This window comes from Ambystoma mexicanum, chromosome 2q (genome assembly GCF_040938575.1).
Source record: "Ambystoma mexicanum isolate Mex_15411 chromosome 2q, UKY_AmexF1_1, whole genome shotgun sequence".
Lineage (NCBI taxonomy): Eukaryota > Metazoa > Chordata > Amphibia > Caudata > Ambystomatidae > Ambystoma > Ambystoma mexicanum.
Window position 1 is genome coordinate 1,456,349,528 of NC_090924.1, and position 19,869 is coordinate 1,456,369,396.

Below are 19,869 nucleotides of genomic sequence, written 5' to 3' on the forward strand. Positions count from 1 at the left end.
CCAGGTGCGACGTGCCAGGGTACTAATGTCAATATGACTCTCGGAGAGGGCCATTACTGGTTGAGCAATGCCCCGGGGCTCCGTTAAAGCACTTGCTTCCCTCGAGCTTCTAACTATGACCCGGGGGGTATTACCCGACATGTAATGGTCCCCCTCCTCGGGTCATATTGCCTAGTGATCTTTTGTTCACCCTCTCTTTCGTTTTGTACTACACTCTCTTTCCCTCTTTCTCCCTTTATCTTTCCTTACCATCTCTTTCCTTCTCTCTTTCTTTCCCTCATCCCCCCCTCCTCAAAGAATCTGCTGCTCCTTTTTCTGTCTAATGGCCTTCTGAGTGGGACCTTCTCTTTCTCTAATTCCCTTAGGGATCCAATAGCCGCAGAGATATCACTCTGGGTCAGGGTACACCGTGTGTGATGAATACCTGCCTTCCAACACGTGGACAAAATGTACTGATGAAGAATATACTATTTCATAGCACGAGCAATGGGACCCCTAGGATTTGGGGGCCCCATGCAGGTAGGCAGTGTATGTACCCCTCTAATTTTCCCATATGGAGGATACCATAGAGAGTGATTGCACATAAAGTTGCATCAATTTGCACTCCAGGGCATCATGGGAAGTTGTAGCAGAAGAAGTTGCCAGGAATAGGTCACAAGACAAATGCCTTTGTGATGTGCAATATGTGAACAGTTGCTGTGATATGATATGTTATTTTATTTATAGCGGTCCTATACACAAGTGTTTCAAGGCGTGACGAGACATGGGAAGGGAACAACGGGGAACAAAACAATGATCTTACTAGGCCCAGTGACATTGAGATCGCGCAAGTGCAGGGAGGGGAAAAGGGGAAATGTGCTAGGGGAAGGGGAGGGGAAAAAAGGGTGGCCAGTAAGTGGCAGTGCAAGGGTTAAGTGCAGGCAGCAGGCAATTGAACGTGCAGGTAAGGGGACTATAGGATAACAGATATAGCCCCAAAGTGCAGTGTTTCCATGCGGCAGTGCAGGTGTGCAACTGGAAGGCAGGGACCTGGGCCCGAGGTTCTGAGGGTAGCCAGGTAACCAGTGCAGTAACAGACAGGCGATCAGCAAGGAAGAGGAAGAGAGAAGGCAGAAGCAAAGAGGAAGGTCTTGAGCAGCTTCCGGAACCTGAGATGGTTCTCCTCAAGTTTCAGAGAGGCAGGGAGGCTGTACCAGACGGAGGCACCAGCCGACGAGAGAGATCTGCCTCCAGCTCTTTGCTTGGAAAAGTGATTGACCCTCAATGAATTGGAGGTGGAAGAGTGAAGAGCTTGTGTAGGGAGATACTTCAGAAGAGAAAGCTGGAGATATTTTTGTCCAAGGCCCCAGAAGGACTTGTAGACAATGCAAAGGGTCTTGCATTTGATTCTTGCAGTCACTGGGAGCCAATGGAGAGATTTCAGTGCTGGAGAAATACGATCCCTGGGCTTAAGGCCAAGGACAAGTCTTGCAGCCCTGTTCTGGATCAGGTGGAGAGGACGGAGAGTGGAAGCAGGCAGCTCTAGAGAGAGGCTGTTACTGTAGTCAAGCCTAGAGAGGACCAGAACTCTAGAGACAGTGAGCTTCTGGGGGATGGAGAGGAAAGGAAAAATACCTCTGAGGAGTTTGTAATTTGACTTCTTAGAGACGTCAAAGAAGTGAGGAGATAAGGAGAGAGTGGAGTCAAAGATAACCCTGAGGTTCTTAGCCTCACAGGTGGGAGCAGGAAGAGGGCCACGGGAGGCCGGCCAGGGAGTGCAGGGAAAGAAGCGTAGGTGCCCCAATGTATAGAGCCACCCTACTGTCTATTTCACCATAATTCCGTTGTTTGCACCAGTGTACACTATGAACATTATCAACTTTTAGGACTTCCTTATTTTTCATATAAGGCAGTAACATGACTTGTCCGGGATCACACACTTAAGTTAAATAGCAAATCCAAGATTTTACTTTGTTTTCCATTTTGGCACAAGATAACATATCTCCTCAGGTCTGTTTGGTACACATATGAAATCATATTTCTTTCAAGTGCTTGTCACTTGAACAGTAAACATATCATATAGTAAACCAAACCAACATATACAAACACTTGTATTTTTCCTGTCAGGACGAAAAAAGTATTGTAAACCTTAAAATTGTCCTGGCTAACAATGCTTCTAAGATTTTCGATACCACTCAAACCTGCAGCGTTATAGGATTACATGCATACAGTAACTTTTTGGCACTGACATGTCAATTGTTACTAGGCAAATTTGAAGTAAACACTTTTTGTGCCTGACAACAAGAATGCACCATTGAAAGCAGGTAGATGGTTTGTAAAGTGGTATATTATTTGTGAAGGGTTTAATTGTCTTGGAAAATGCACACATTTGGGTAGTTACCTTGAGCTGTGTGGGGCTGTCCAATACAAATGGTACCATTGCTGCTCTTTTCACAGTTAACTTGGAGTGCTCTTTGGTATAGCTGGTATAGCGTAATTACATCGCAAGACTTTTCATTGTGGGTTTTTTTACCGCATTTTTTTTTCAAAAAAAAACTCATCTATTTTTTTGGGGGGGTAAACATTTTTTAAAAATAGGTGTGGGTGTAGGGGAATTAAAAAAAAGGGAAAGAGGGGTTTTGAGGGATCACCCCCCCAAAAAAAAATATGCGGTCAAAAAACCCACGAAGAAAAGTCCTGCGTTGTAATCACGTAGAACCTGCTCTTTAACTCCCTGGTGATGCACTTCAGTGTCATGTCTCTTTGTTACTATAATGGGTAGAAACATGTACCTGAAAATCCTCACAGGGTACTGATATGGTGCCAGCAGGGCCTCACAGGCTGCTGATATGGTACCATCAGAGCCTCATAAGTTGCGGATCTGGTGGGCATTTACATCCACCTGCAGAGCAACGCAGGTTACTGATCTGGTGCCAGCAGAGCATCACAGGGTGCTGATATGGTGCCAGCAGAGCGTCACAGGGTGCTGATATGGTGTCAGCAAGGCCTTGCATGTTGCTGATACAGTGCCAGAAGGGCCTCACAGGTTGCTGATATGGTGCCAGCAGGGCCTTGCATGTTACTGATATGGTGCCAGCAGAGCCTCACAGATTGCTGATGTGGTGCCAGCAGAGCCTCACAGGTTGCTAATATGGTTCCAGCAGCGCTTCACGGGTTGCTGATATGGTGGGCATTTGCATGTACCTACAGAGCCTCAAAGGTTACTGATATGGGGCCAGCAGGGCCTCACAGGCTGCTGATATGGTGCCAGCAGAGCCTCACATGTTGCTGATATGCACCTCCTGCAGAGCTGCACATGTTGCTGATATGGTGGATATGCATGTGCACCTGCAGAGACTCACAGGTTGCTGATATGATGCCAGCAGGGCCTCCCATGTTGCTGATCTGGTGGGAATTTACATGCACCTGCAAAACCGTGTAGGTTACTTATATGGTGCCAGCAGACCCTCACAAGATGCTGATATGGTGCCAACAGGGCCTTAAAGGGTGCTGATACGGTGCCAGCAGACCCTCACAGGGTGATGGTATGGTGCCAGCAGAGTGTCACAAGGTGCTGATATGGTGCCAGCAGGGCATCACAGGTTGCTTATATAGTGCCAGCAGGGCCTCCCATGTTGCTGATCTGGTGGAAATTTACATGCGCCTGCAAAACCTTGTAGGTTAATGATATGTTGCCAGCAGACCCTCACAGTATGCTGATATGGTGCCAGCAGGGCCTTAAAGGGTGCTCATATGATGCAAGCAGAACCTCACAGGGTACTGGTATGGTGCCAGCAGAGTATCACAGGGTGCTGATATGGTGCCAGCAGGGCCTTAAAGGGTGCTGATATGGTGCCAGCAGACCCTCACAGGATGCTGGTATGGTGCCAGCAGAGTGTCACAGGGTGCTGATATGGTGCCAGCAGGGCCTCACAGGTTGCTGATATGGTGCCAGCAGACACTCACAGGGAACTGGTATGGTGCCCCTCCATGAGTGCCTGTGTGCCCCCCTGCCCCCCGTGAGTGCCTGTGTGCCCCCCTGCCCCCTGTGAGTTCCTAGTGCCTGTGTGCCCCCCTGACCCTTTGTGAGTGCCTGTGTGCCCCCCTGCCCCTCCGTGAGTGCCTGTGTGCCCCCCTGCCCCTCCGTGATTGCCCGTGTGCCCCCCCTGCCCCTCCGTGAGTGCCCGTGTGCCCCTTGCCCCTCCGTGAGTGCCCATTTGCCCCCTCCCCCTCCGTGAGTGCCTGTGTGCCCCCCGCCCCTCCGTGAGTGCCTGTGTGCCCCCCTGCCCCTCCGTGAGTGCCTGTGTGCCCCCCCGCCCCTCCGTGAGTGCCTGTGTGCCCTCCCTTCCCCCCCGTGAGTGCCTGTGTGCCCCCCTGCCCCTCCGTGAGTGCCTGTGTGCCCCCCTGCCCCTCCGTGATTGCCCGTGTGCCCCCCCTGCCCCTCCGTGAGTGCCCGTGTGCCCCTTGCCCCTCCGTGAGTGCCCATTTGCCCCCTCCCCCTCCGTGAGTGCCTGTGTGCCCCCCGCCCCTCCGTGAGTGCCTGTGTGCCCCCCTGCCCCTCCGTGAGTGCCTGTGTGCCCCCCCGCCCCTCCGTGAGTGCCTGTGTGCCCTCCCTTCCCCCCGTGAGTGCCTGTGTGCCCTCCCTTCCCCCCCGTGAGTGCCTGTGTGCCCCCCTGCCCCTCCGTGATTGCCCGTGTGCCCCCCTGCCCCTCTGTGATTACCCGTGTGCCCCCCCTGCCCCTCCGTGATTGCCCGTGTGCCCCCCTCCCCCTATGTGAGTGCCTGTGTGCCCCCCTGCCCCTTTGTGAGTGCCTGTGTGCCCCCCTGCCCCTCCGTGATTGCCCGCGTGCCCCCCTTGCCCCTCCGTGAGTGCCCGTGTGCCCCCCTGCCCCTCCGTGAGTGCCCGTGTGCCCCCTCCCCCTCCGTGATTGCCTGCGTGCCCCCCTTGCCCCTCCGTAAGTGCCCGTGTGCCCCCCTGCCCCTCCGTGAGTGCCCGTGTGCCCCCCTCCCCCTCCGTGAGTGCCTGTGTGCCCCCCTGCCCCTCTGTAAGGGCCTGTGTGCCCCCCTGCCCCTCTGTAAGTGCCCGTGTGCCCCCCTCCCCCTCCGTGAGTGCCTGTGTGCCCCTGCCCCTCAGTGAGTGCCCGTGTGCCCCCCTCCCCCTCCGTGAGTGCCTGTGTGCCCCCCTGCCCCTCCGTGATTGCCCGTGTGCCCCCCTGCCCCTCTGTGATTACCCGTGTGTCCCCCTGCCCCTCCGTGATTGCCCGTGTGCCCCCTCCCCCTATGTGAGTGCCTGTGTGCCCCCCTGCCCCTTTGTGAGTGCCTGTGTGCCCCCCTGCCCCTCCGTGATTGCCCGCGTGCCCCCCTTGCCCCTCCGTGAGTGCCCGTGTGCCCCCCTGCCCCTCCGTGAGTGCCCGTGTGCCCCCCTCCCCCTCCGTGAGTGCCTGTGTGCCCCCTGCCCCTCTGTAAGGGCCCGTGTGCCCCCCTGCCCCTCTGTAAGTGCCCGTGTGCCCCCTCCCCCTCCGTGAGTGCCTGTGTGCCCCTGCCCCTCCGTGAGTGCCTGTGTGCCCCCCTCCCCCTCCGTGAGTGCCTGTGTGCCCCCCGGCCCCTCTGTGAGTGCCTGTGTGCCCCCCTGCCCCTCTGTAAGTGCCCGAGTGCCCCCCTCCCCCTCTGTGAGTGCCCGTGTGCCCCCCTGCCCCCCCGTGAGTGCCCGTGTGCCCCCCTGCCCCTCCGTGAGTGCCTGTGTTCCCCCCTGCCCCTCCGTGAGTGCCCGTGTTCCCCTCAGGCCCTCCGTGAGTGCCTGTGTGCCCCCCTTCCCCCCCTGAGTGCCTGCTCCACCCTCTTTGCTCTGCGTTCCACCCCCCTTCCTGCCTCCTTCCCTTCCCACCTCCTCACATCCATCCTCTTCTACTACCTTTCCCACTCCCCACTCCTTATCCCTCCTCTCAGACTTCCCCCTCCTAGCACCTACTCCTATCTTTTGTTCCGTGACTCTCAATAGCAGCTTGTCTGTCCCCCCTCCTCCCCCTTGTTCTCTTCCCCCCTCCCCTACTTTCAAATTTGTCACCGACATTTTTGTTCAGTATCGTGCCTTGTTCTCCTTTCCCCTCCATACCCTTGCCCCCCTCCCACCCCTCCTCTTGTTACCACCTGCACTGCGTAAATTGTCGTCAGACATAGTAATGTTACTGCTTGCTTTGTTCTCCTCCTATCCATTACCTCTTGCCTTACTTGTTCTATGCACAGAAATGTCGACAGGCCTATTATGATAGTTATTTTTACATTCTGTACTGTTTCAAGGACTTTTGCCGAATGTAACTGTATTTTCCTTTGTTCCCCTCCCTCCTTGAAGTGCTTTGAAACACATTGTGTATAGGCGCTATATAAATAAACTATCATATCATATCATATTATGGTGCCAGCAGAGTGTCACAGGGTGCTGATATGGTGCCAGCAGGGCCTTAAAGGGTGCTCATATGATGCAAGCAGAACCTCACAGGGTGCTGGTATGGTGCCAGCAGAGTGTCACAGGGTGCTGATATGATGCCAGCAGGGCCTTAAAAGGTGCTGATATGGTGCCAGCAGACCCTCACAGGGTGCTGGTATGGTGCCAGCAGAGTGTCACAGGGTGCTGATATGGTGCCGTCAGGGCCTTAGAGGGTGCTGATATGGTGCCAGCAGACCCTCACAGGGTGCTGGTATGGTGCCAGCAGAGTGTCACAGGGTGCTGATATGGTGCCAGCAGGGCCTTAAAGGGTGCTGATATGGTGCCTGAAGACCCTCACAGGGTGCTGGTATGGTGCCAGCAGAGTGTCACAGGGTGCTGATATGGTGCCAGCAGGGCATCACAGGTTGCTGATATGGTGCCAGCAGGGCCTCACAGGTGTCTGATCTCGCATGTACCTTCAGAGCTTCACAGGTTGCTGATGTGGTACCAGCAGGAACTCACAGGGTGTCAGTGGAAGGATGAACATCATCCCCTGTAAATCCCGCTCTTGAGGCCAGCAAAGGTAGGTTTGCAGGGGTAGCTGGTTCGTTCAGGGCCCCAGCATTGCATGGTGCTGCTTGACCACACGGCTTGCCCATGCCTAGGACCGGGTATACAAGATCATCAAAGATTGATAGCACCAATCGATCCACTACAGACGAGTTTCTGTCAATAAATTGTTTCCGGCTGAAGTAGCGTTACTCCATGATGTGACCCAGCTGCAGTAGCGTTACTCCATCCATGATGTGACGGGGCTGCAGTAGCGTTACTCCATGATGTGACCCGGCTGCAGTAGCGTTACTCCATGATGTGACCTGGCTGCAGTAGCGTTACTCCATGATGTGACCCAACCGCAGTAGCGTTACTCATGATGTGACCCGGCTGCAGTAGCATTACTCCATGATGTGACCTGGCTGCAGTAGTGTTACTCCATCCATGATATGACCCAGCTGCAGTAGCATTACTCCATGATGCGACCCAGCTGCAGGAGCGTTACTCCATCCATGATGTGACCCGGCTGCAGTAGCATTACTACATGATGTGACCTGACCGCAGTAGCACTACTCCATGATGTGACCCGACCGCAGTAGCATTATTCCATGATGTGACCCTGCTGCAGTAGCTTTACTCCATGATGTGACTCGGCTGAAGTAGCATTACTCTATGAAGTGACCCAGCTGCAGTAGTGTTACTCCATGATGTGACCCGGCTGCAGTAGCATTACTCCATGTTGTGAACCAGCTGCAGTAGTGTTACTCTATGAAGTGACCCAGCTGCAGTAGCGTTACTCCATGATTTGACCGGCTGCATTAGCATTACTCCATCCATGATGTGAACCAGCTGCAGTAGCGTTACTCCATGATGTGACCCGACCGCAGTAGCATTATTCCATGATGTGACCCTGCTGCAGTAGCTTTACTCCATGATGTGACCCGGCTGCAGTAGCATTACTCCATGATGTGAACCAGCTGCAGTAGTGTTACTCTATGAAGTGACCCAGCTGCAGTAGCGTTACTCCATGATGTGACCGGCTGCAGTAGCATTACTCCATCCATAATGTGACCCAGCTGCTGTAGCGTTACTCCATCCATGATATGAACCAACCGCAGTAGCGTTACTCCATGATGTGACCCGGCTGCAGTAGCATTACTCCATCCATGATGTGACCCAGCTGCAGTAGCGTTACTTCATCCATGCTGTGACTCGGCTGCAGTAGGGTTACTCCATGATATGACCAGCCTGCAGTAGCATTACTCCATGATGTGACCAGACTGCAGTAGCATTACTCCATGATGTGACCAGACTGCAGTAGCGTTACTCCATGATGTGACCCAGCTGCAGTAACGTTACTCCATCCATGCTGTGACCCGGCTGCAGTAGCGTTACTCCATGATGTGACCAGACTGCAGTAGCGTTACTCCATGATGTGACCCGGCTGCTGTAGCGTTACTCCTTTTGGTTGCAGACAGGGGTTACCGTTGACCACAGATGAATGGTAAAGATATCTACATTTGAGGATACAAATGGGGGAGCTATAGGTGAGCATTTGGGTTACCCAGAAAGAGAAGCAAAAGGTTGCAGCAAATGGAAGTTAAATATATTTCCAAGTAGGGATTAAATAGAAGGTTATTATTTTATTTATTTATTTGCATTTGTAGAGCACGCAACAGCCCAAGGGCATGGTGGTGCTTGTTACATAATGATTCTTAGTTGGAGAAATGATCAATAGCAGCATTTGAAGGTCACAGTTCGGAGCAATACAATTGCTCACGGTAATTGCCGTTGGAAATTAAACCTAGCAATGGTTGGAGGATTAGGTCGACGTAGTTGGATGGTTGCAGTTTAGACGCGGTCACAAAGGGGAGACCGAGGTGGTGAAAGATATGGGATAAAGAGGAAAGAAACGTGTAGTATAAATAGAATTACAGTTGTATATTAAACACAGACTCGGTTGGATGATGAAGGCAAGTGGGGGTTACAGGCATCCTCAAATGGAAGTTGTTGTGAGATATAGTTGTTGGGTAACTAAAGCCAGACTTGCAGGTCAACAGTGGCCATGGCTGAAGATCAAATACGGCCACATTTGAAAGCGAATTGTGGCCAGCGGTGAAAGTAGCCACATTTTGCAGATCATGGTAAGCAAATGTATGGATAATCATAACCACAGGCAGAGGTCACTGGAGATCAAGGTTGAAGGTCAAAGCAATCCACAGTGGCATCGCTACTGCCTTCCACCAAAACATTCTTCAAAGGAAGAAGAACCAATGGAACCCGCCTGTCTGACAGTGGATATTATTGCCATGCAAATATTGAAATTTAGTTCTGAGGTGATTTCTTTTGCAACGGGGCACATTTTTGTTTTGTTTTTGGTATGCCTTACTGGGTTCTCACGCCTCCAACTTCCTCTGCACAGGAATGGTGGTACACCTGCCATGTGAGTGGATTGCTGCAGTTGCATTGGGGCAGTGAACGTATGAGAAGAAATGGATTCTGATATGAAGGGTATCCAATAGTAAGGAAGGTGGGGGAACACTTTGGTGGTGTTTTAAAAGGCAATATGACGGCCAAAATGTATTGGCTTTGCTAACATTTGTTATACTGAGGATTGATGATAAAGCAAGCATTATAAGTCTCATTATGTGGCTAGATTTGCCTTTTGGTGCAGCCAGACTAGACAATTCCTACAGTGGCTTGGCATGCTTTTACTGGGTTTCTATGATAAATCAAGTATGAGAAGTCTACATTGCTGCGGCTAGTTTGGACATGTTTTCATATTGTGGCATGGCATTTGTAATGGCAAAGCCAACAGTATTATATCTGCTTTTTTGAGGACTCTGCGATGTTTGAACACGTTTTCTTATACTATCAGTATTGGCATTATGTGCAAAGCAAACATGAGTATGTTCTTATATGGAAATACCGGCATATATTGATAGAGCCATCATGGACATGTCTGGGCACAGCCAGGGTAAACATTGTTTTATACTGGCATACATTGTAGGTAAAGGCATCATAAAAAATGTGTTGGGAAATGCTCCTTCGCCCTGTTAGTGACTTGCATTTATTGTGTTCAGGTCTGTGGCCGTTTTGAAAATAGAAGGAACGCAAGTGGAATCGAAGGACAGGTTGGAATGTTCAGGGATGTGAGAGGCAAACACATTGTCAATAGCCTTGACTAGCTGAAGAGCAATAGGGTCTGATGGGACACAAAAGGGGTTAGCCTTCATCAGTAGAGGTAGAACGTCTTCAGTATTAGTGTGAATAAAGTGGGAGATGGAGGCAGAGGATGATGATAGAGTAGGCAGAGTGCTAATGGGATGAGGGAGTCTGAGGAAGATCAAACAAGAGTCTCTCATTTTTTGGGCAAAGTATTCAGTGAGGTCATTAGCAGTGAGAGTGGGGTTAATAGTCATATGTTCAGGGGGAGTGAGTTTAAAGGACGCTGTAGGTTGGGAGATGGCAAAGTATTCAGTCAGGTGATTATCTGTGAGAGTGGAGTTAATAGTCATGTGTTTAGGAGGAGTGAGTTTAAAATGCCTGTAGCTGGTGAGAATGGGTGGAGTGAGAGTCGTTGAGGGTGAGGTAGAATTCCCTTTTCACTCTATCAAGAGAGGACTTGAGAGAGTTCTGTGCAGAGGGGTAGAGTTTCTGGCCCTCATTAAAGTGATTACACCTCCATTTGCAGAGCAGCCAAGGCATGTTTGTGATGAATGAGGTGACCCATGGATGAGGAGGCTGAGAATCAGAGGTGACATTTATCACTAAGACATAAGAGGAGAATAAGTCAAGTAGTATGGATTGGAAGCTGGAGAAGGCAGTGCTAGTGGAAGAGGCATGAGGTGTGAAAGAGGAGAGTGAGGACTGTAAGTCAGAGAGAAAGGGAGCAACGGCAGAAGGTTTACCTTTCCTTTCAGTAATAGATGAGGCCGGTGGTGAGGGGAGTTCAGAGGGTGGAAAAGAGATGGTGGTGGAAACAATGGAGTGATCAGATAGGGATGATGTGACAGTAGTATTAGTGGGTGTGAGAGGTGGAGATGAATATGAGATCCAGAGTTACCCCCGCAGTGGTTTGGTCGGCTATGGATAGAGTGGAGAACATGGTCACTAAGGAAAGACTAAAGTTACGATTTCTGAGACGTGGTTAGAGGGCAAATGTTAAAGTCAACAAAGAGAATGAGGTGAGGTTTGCATTTTTGCATTGGAGCAGTTGTTGCAGCCCTGCCTGTAGGGCAGACTGCACAGCGTACAGTACAGGTAGAACGGAGAATGGCCCTGGAGTGTTTAGAAAGGTACAAAGGTTACCCAGATAATCAGGTATCAGGAAGGGTACCAGGGAGGTTATCAGAGAGGGAGAGGTGATTCCAGGGAGTGCAAGCAGGTAGCAGAAGTGGATTTGGTGGGATGGTGTTGAGATTTGGGGGACCGGGGCTGTGTTGGTCATGTGGAACAATGCTGCCCAGCAACCTTATGGTACCGTCCCTGATCAGGTGCCCCAACTCGGACAACAGCCCCAGAATAAGTATCAAACGCAAGCATCACTGCAGGCACCCCCTCAATTTCAACCTACAGTGTCTCATAGCACACCAGGGTATGCACAACAACAGACACAACAACCAGTACTCAAAGTATTGGAGAAAAATGCTTTACCGCAGAACACAGAAATGCAGCACATAGTTGCGAGTGTGGTGGGTGGTGTGAAGGCATCATGAATGAGGACACATACAACAGATTCCAGATTCAAAACAACTATATGTATTAACTTAAATGTCAGGATGGAAACAGGCCTAACTTGCACTATGCTAAGGTGGGAGTTACCTACCGAAATACAACTAATGAAAGTCTGAGTCAAGATGTTCAATTTAGGGGTCCAAAACCTATGCTTGCTCTCACAGCTATATATATATGCAATGTGTAGGGCTATCAGTAACCAAAAGATAGCAGTGTTCAATACAAAAAGTCAGAGCTTCTTCCAGCTCAAAGTTTCCTTTCAGCCCCCTTCTCCAAGTGTAAAGCAGTTCCACAAAAGTCTTAAAGTTGCCTTCCTTAAATTCAAGAATATATAGTTTTAACCAATGCTCAGGGTTCCATTCCCCAAGTTCCAAGCCACAAAACACAAGGGAAGCTTGAGACTCAGTTCTTATTTCAGCAAATGTCTCATGGTGTAATTTGGTTAAACAACACAGTTCAAAAAGAAAAGCTTCTGGCTTCCTTTTAGCTTTCACAGTTCTGTTGTTTCCATTTTTCAAATATTCATCTTGGTAGCTTGGAGCTTTCATAAATGTTGAATATAATATCTCTTTCTGTCGGTTATGTTTAAAGTTCCAGTATACATTAAATGTCAGGTTGTATTTGCTTGTTTCCCAAAGTGAGTTCAATTTGAAGCACAACATGTATTAAATTGCTTGTTTCTATGGTTAAATTCACTGTGGAACTCCGCATATAATGGTTTGCTTAAATGTGGGGTCCTGTTCCATCTTTGGTTTCAAAAGGGTAGGTATTCATTCTGGCTGTTCGCAAAGTTTTAGTTTAGTTTGGTATTCAATAATTATGATTTTCACTCAAAACTTAGTTTTACAATGTCTGTTGTTCAAGAAGTGCTGTATGTTCCGCTTTGAATGCTTCTTTAAAGGTCTGATGTTTTTTCCCCCCCATGTTTGTGTTATAGTCAAAAGTATTTTGACTTTTCACAAGACAAAAGGACAATCTGGATAACAAACTCCAAACACTAGAATAAAATAATACAAAAACATACATCAAACCATCAATAAATGAGAAGGAAGTGAAACATATTCAAATCTGGACAAAAGGTAAACCTTATGAACACTAACTAAAAAGTCCAACTTTTATTTTTGCACCTAAAATATGAGTTTTAATTAACAGTTGACTTCCCTCTCATTAACGTAGACCAACCTACTTCCATTCTTTCAACAATTTCATAGCTTCAATTGTTAAGAATACCTAATTACCTGAAGCCAGTCTTTCCCAAAATGCAATCCGTGTTCAACCACCAGTTGTGACAGACAAATCTAGACCGCCTTTGCACTATCAACTCTAAGGTTCCTGGACAATTAACAAACAAGTGCCTAGATTGTTGTGGTTCAGCCTCCTCACAACTTGGGCAAGTGTCGGTCTCAATTTCCTCTCCACAACTAATATTCAGATCAGGAAATCAGTATCTTCAAATACATGGGCAACAAAAGATCTTTGTTTATCTGTAGGAGTAGGGGAGCCAAAGATCCTAGATGATCTCATTACTGTAATAGTTCTGATCCAGTCCATCCTCTTCATGAATTCCTTTAATTGCAAGGGATTTTGAACTAAATTCTCCTCTGAGCAATCAGAAGCTCATAGAAGTTCTGTGCATAACATTTTCAAATTATTCAGATATTGTTTAGAGGACCCTTGAAGAGAAGTGAATATTTCTTCATATAAAGATGACATGGGGGGACCAAAATAGACCTATACAGTGAGACCCACTTCCATTCCAGCTAAGCTTTCAGTGATTGTAAACCCAGCGTATACCTAAGGCTATCTATTGGGACACAATTCGGAAGACCTAGAACTTGCCTCTGCAATTTATCCTCCAATCTCTCCCTGCCTAATAAATGCGACTGGGGATTGGTATCAAAGCCAAAAAAGAAGGGTTGCTAATACTTTGTCAATGTAGTGCATGATGATTGGGAGGAGGGAAAATGTGCAGAACTTGCCTAGGATCTTCTTCATTTGTAGACCCAGTTGCAATATTTTGGCCTCCAGGATGGCCGTCACATGCACCTTTGTTGGAAAAGATCTGACTACCGAACCTGGGTAGATAACTTATTTTACAGTTGTTATGGCATGATTATCCAAGTGAATGGTTTACTAACCCTTAATGGGTGTTTAAAGACCATAAACTTTGATTTCTCAGGATTTATCCTTAGATCATTCAACTCCGCATATTTTTGGAGAACAATCAGCATACACTGGAGACCAATCTGAATGTGGGCTGCTATTTGTATTTGTATTTTATTTATTTGTAGTGCGCACCTTGCCCCGGGGCATCTGGGCGCATGTTTTGCAAGGCAGTTACAGGTTACAACACAGATCTATTTTACAATGTTTACATTTTTTACATTTTGCATGAATAATCCAGCGAATAAGAGCATAGCATATAGAGAACAAAAACCAAACAGTCAAAGTATACATAGTGAGCAGATTGTGAACAGTACATAGCCTGTTCGCAGGTAACAGGATTGACAACTGTAATGTCTTATAACAAGGTGGCCAGGGCATCCAGATCGTATAGCCACAATTTGGTTTTCAATTTGAAGGAGTGGATGTAAGGAACATTTCGGAGAGCATTGGGTAGGGTGTTCCAGAGTTTAGCCGCAAGGACTGGGAAGCTCGAGCCTCCGGCGGTCTTCAGTTTGAAGCTAGGAATAGTCAGTGTATGAGCCTGAGCAGATCCCAAGGGTCTGATTGCTGTATGTTGAGTAAAGCATGTGGCTAAGTATGCAGGGGCTGCATTGTTCTGAACCTTGTGGGTTAGGATGAGTGCTTTGAGAGATATGCGATGAGTGACGGCTAGCCAGTGCAGCTTGCGTCTAGTGTTGGAGATGTGAGAACACCTGGGGACGTTGAGGGCCGCCCTTATAGCATTGTTCTGGGTGACCTGGAGTTTGTCAAGGTTACTTTTGCTGGTCCCTAGGTAGAGGACGTTGCAGTAGTCGATTTTGGACAAGATGAGGGTCCTGGCAAGGATTAGGCAGTTGTCCGAGGTCAGGATGCTGTGAACAGTTTGCAAGTATAAGATGACGTTGAGACTACTGCATTGGTTTGTCTATTGAGGGACAGCGTGGAGTCTAAGTATATTCCAAGTGTTTTAGTGACATTGGAGACTTCGATATCATTCCCGTCAATGTAGAACAATTTGTATTTAGGATCAAGTTTAGTAAGTTTGGGTTGAGAGCCTAGGATTAGTAACTCTGTTTTTTCATCATTAAGGCAGAGCCCATGATGTGCCATCCATGTCTGGATGACAGTGTAGACTGCATTGAGTGCAATAGCATCAGTTACATAGTCGCCCGTGATAGGGATGAGTATCTGGGTGTCATCCGCATAGTTAGTGTAGGGGACACCCAGATTGTCAAGTATATCAAAGAGCAGTTTAGTGAACACATTGTAGAGAGTGGGGGATACACAAGATCCTTGTGGGGCTCCACACGGGACGTGAGCTGGGTCGGCTGCGGCTAAGGAGGAGAAGACCCTAATGGTTCTCTTTGCCAGGAAAGAGCTGATCCAGGGCGTGGCTGCAGCCAAAAAGTGAGCTGCAATCTTGAGATGATGGCCGAGGATTTGGTGATCAACCAAATCGAAGGCTGCTGAAAGATCAAGGAGGAGTAGGAGCGCCTGTTTGCCCTTGTCTTTCAGATTCTCGATTTGGCTTTTCAGATCAATTAAGGCTGTCTCTGTGCCATGTCTGGGACGGAATCCGGATTGTCTAAGCCCTAGCATGATTGTTGGTTTCGAGGTAGTCCTGGATTTGCAGTAAGCCGCTCGATCCAGAATTTTAAGTAGGTATGGCACCGTGGTGATGGGCCTGTAGTTGGAGGGGTTGCTGGGATCGAGATTAGGTTTTTTGATTAAGGGGATGACCCACGCATCCTTCAGGTTGTCAGGTACAGTGCCCGATTCGAAGGAGGTCTTGATGAAAGAGGTCATTAATGGGGCTAGGTTGTGGGCTGCTTCTTTTATGACCGGTGCAGGGCAGGCATTCCCTTGGCAGTTGGTTGGCTTAAGCTTCCTGATAATATTTTCGAATTCCTTGATAGTAAGGGATGTGAAGCTAAAAGGTTTGAAGGACTGATTAGGTGAGGGGGTATTGTAAGACAGGGGAGTTCCCGTTGCGTCAGAAAGGTGGCTTTTTTTGGTATTCATTTTGGCTTGGAGCAATGCAATTTTGTCCAATAGTGCTTTTTGAATGTTAGAACATCACTCAGTGTCAGGGGTGCACGTGTCAAGCGGGGAAACTGGAGACTCAAGTTCCTTGAGGATCTTGAAGAGTTCCTTAGTATTTGATTGGGCTTGTATGATCCTTTTGTTGTACACTTCCTTTTTAGCAGCTAGAATGGCCTCTTTGTAGGTCAGCAAAGCTGTGGTAAGGTTATTTCTATTAACTAGAGAAGGTGAACATTTCCAAAGCACTTCGGCTTTTCTTTTTTCTTTCTGCAGATTACGTAAGACAGGCATGAACCAGGAATTAAGGTGGTGGCACGGTTTTTGTTTGCGCAATTTGATCGGGGCAATGGTGTTGAGGGCTTTCAGCATAACACGGTTGTAAGTATCTATTAGAACGATAGAGCGGTAGGGTCCGAGCAAGTGGAGGACGCCGCGTTCAGAAGAGGGAGGATAAGTGGGATTAGTTTCTCGGCTGTGATGTCCTTCTTGTTACGTGTGTACGTAGGAGGGGCAAGGTTAGGTTTATCGGTGGGAGGACTGGAGTTAATGGAGAATAATGTTTTGTGATGATCAGACCAGGCGCATGGTGACACAGAAGTTACGTTAAGCGCACAGTTCATGTCTGCGATCCAATCAAGAGTGCGACCCTTGATATGAGTAGGCTCGCTAATGTGTTGTGTAAGGCCAAAGTCGGCCTTAACACTTGCTAAATCAATGGCTTTAGCATCATTAGAGTCCTGGTAACCTAGGTTGAGGTCTCCCATGGTGATGATTTACGAGTTGGGCTTGGTGCTCGTAGCAAGGATGGATGAGATGTCCTCCACAAATGAAGATGTGGGGCTGGGGGGCTTGTAGATGAGGTGTACTGTGGTGGTGTGGTTGAGTGAAATTGGTAGTTTGATAGAGAGAAGTTCTGCTGAAGGCAGGAGCAGGTCGTTGACCAGTCTGAGGTTGAGTGAGCTCTTAAATATGAAGGCTAATCCTCCCCCCTTATTTTGATTGGTGTCCCTGTCAGACCTGAGAATGAAATAGTTGTCAGGGATGGCCAAGGTCAAAGCAGGGCCAGAAGACGCCTGCAGCCAGGTTTCCGTAATTGCGAGAAAGTCAAGGTTTTCCGTGATGATGAGGTCTGCAATATCAAGAGCAGATGCGGGGACGGAGCGTGCGTTGATGAGCGCACCTTTAAGTTTAGAGGGCGTGTGGGTATTATGTGCAAGAAATGCAGAGTCAATTTTAGAAGTAGGGGGGGCCGCAGTTATGTTATTGCTAGGGTTTGGGGTTTTGTCAATAGCAGGGTTGTTCAGGTGGTAGGACCAGTGATGGCATCTGGAGGCTAATGTTTGGTTTCTAACTGAGGTTGCACATGGTTCACTAAAACTTGAAGATTGGCTGGGTGGTTGGTAACGCAGGCGCGAGCCGAGCCTGGAGTTTCTAATGAGAATATGGCATGGTTGATTAGGGATATGTCTGGAGGCGAAATGTAATAACCATAGAGCTGGGGCATTTAGGTAGGGATTGGGACCTGTCATGCTGGAGGTGAGCAGTACTTTATGCAGTGAGGTTGTGCGGGTTGTGGGGGAGGGTGCAGTGTGTTCCTGGATAGTAATGGGGAGGAGTGGCGCACAAATTAGGGTCAGAAGGGTGAGCAGTAAGTACGTGGCGAGTTGTAAAGTAGGCAGATGTGCATACTGTGGTGTACTGGCAAGTGATGAGGAGTGGTGTATGTGCGTGCCAAGAGTACAGCGCATTTTAGGGGCTGAGTCAATGGTGGCATGGAATCGAGATAAGCCAGGGCAGTCAACCTAGACAGGGGTCAGTACGGTGGCCGGGCATATGTGACAGTGTACAGACTAATCAAGTATGCACGGTACAAGTGTTGGTACAGAGTGGCAGTCTATGTGGGCAGAACAAATGAAGTAAGCAGTATACACAAAGGTGTACAAGGACCTAGCACATGTGACAGATTAAAAGGATGCCATCAAATGGTAGGCTACACATAGGGTAAATGCAGCAATCAAGTGGAGGCTTGTAACTAGTGGGCTACACATAAATTAAATGCAGCAATCAAGTTGAGGCAGATGCGGGAGGGCTACACATAGGTTAAATGCAGCAAACAAGTGGAGGCTACTAACTGGTTGGCTAAATATAGGTTAAATGCAGCAATCAAGTGGAGGCAGATGACTGGCGGGCTACACATAGGTTAGATACAGCGGTCAGGCGGAGGCAGATACAGCAGTTAAGTGAAAGCAGATGACTGGTGGGCTGCACGTAAGTTAAATGCCATGATCACATGTTACATTTTAGAAGAGCCTCGTGAAGAAATGAGGTAAGTATGCATACAATATGTGCGAACAGACACATGTTGGTGTAAAGGTGCGGTCAGGGTGAACATGGAGGGCACGGATTTTTGCAGAATACATTCCGAGCATTACCATGCTTACAGTATTAGGCGAAAATGTGCAGCTAGAGGTGTCAAGCTGGCGGGCCGCGGCTAGTGCTGACAATAGTTAAGAATTGGGTCAATCCTCTATGAGGTTGTGGGCATGGTACGGGTGCCAGGGGTGTTAGGGGTAGTGGAGATCTCCTGAGGGGTCACGCTAAGCTTCAATGAGCCAGGTGTAGTGACGATCAGGGGTAGGTTGTTACTACTCACCGCTGACCAGGATACTTGGAAATAGGTCCGCTGAATTGGCCAAGGGTTATGGCCCTTGGCACTGGCGACACTGGACAGGCACAGGACAGGCTCTGTGCCTTATGACAGGACAAGCTCTGTGCCTTATGATGGTGCCTTGTGAGTGGGGCCGGCTCACGCAAGCCATTCAATTGATTTTGATACTACCAATTTTAGGACAAGCCAAGGCTGATTCCTCTATCCAATAGCCAGGTCAGATAAAGATTAAAAAGGAAGGGCGCTACCAAACACCCCTGGCGCACCCCCCTTTCTGTTCCAATAGACTTAGATAATTTCCCTGACCTACTCAATCTGACCTGCAGTTCCAATTTCCTATGTAGCTTGATTAATATGGCTAGCACATTTTCTGGTAGGCCCCAAGCTCTTAACTTAACCCAAAGGCGGTCGTTATTGAGGGAGACCATCTTTGGAGAGGGCTCCACAGCTAACACTGCTCAGGAAAAGTCCATTGAGAGAGGTCGGCGTCCAAGACAGAGATTGGGTGATAGTTGGAGGGAGCCAAACAATCACCTCTCTTGCATATAGGGATAATAATCGCCCTTTTCCATGATTCAGGCATTCGTTTAGCAATTAATATTCTGCTAAACAAAGCTGCCAATACACAAGCCCAGAGTTCAGGATTTGATTTTAAAATCTCATTACTCAGACCATTGGGTCCTGCAGCTCTTGACACTGAAAATGTTATAATCATGGTTCTTATCTCCTCCCGTGATTTATCTAAGGACCAGTGGGCATCCCTAACATTATCGATCTTCACAGGTTTCGATGTTCCATAAAGCTTCAAAAAATGATCAACCCAAGTATGTTCCTGGATGACCCCGTCCTAGGCTGTACTGTGGGACCTGTCCATTGAGTTAATTACGGACCAAAAATGACGTGAATTATTTGAGCAGATCTCCTTCAGCATGGATTCCCCTTATTTGAGCAGATCACCTTCAGCATGGATTCCCCATCTAATTGTATGCAATGGGACTTTTGGGACCTGGAGCAATTCCTATAGTTGTTTTTCAGGATTCTAGCCTCCCTCATAAGCATCAGCCTGTCCTTTATGGTTGCTTTCAGGAATCTCAATGACTTCCTCATTTCTCTATTTTTCACCCAAATCTGCTCTTCAAAATGATGGTTATGTTTAATTGCCATTGACGAGACTTTCTCATCAGGAGGATTAAGGTCCCACAGAAACTTTACAAACTTATATGGATCGCAGAACTTATTTACCTCCCTATCCAACAGGGAATTAATGGCCATATCAAGACAATTGACAAGGCCCCCCCCT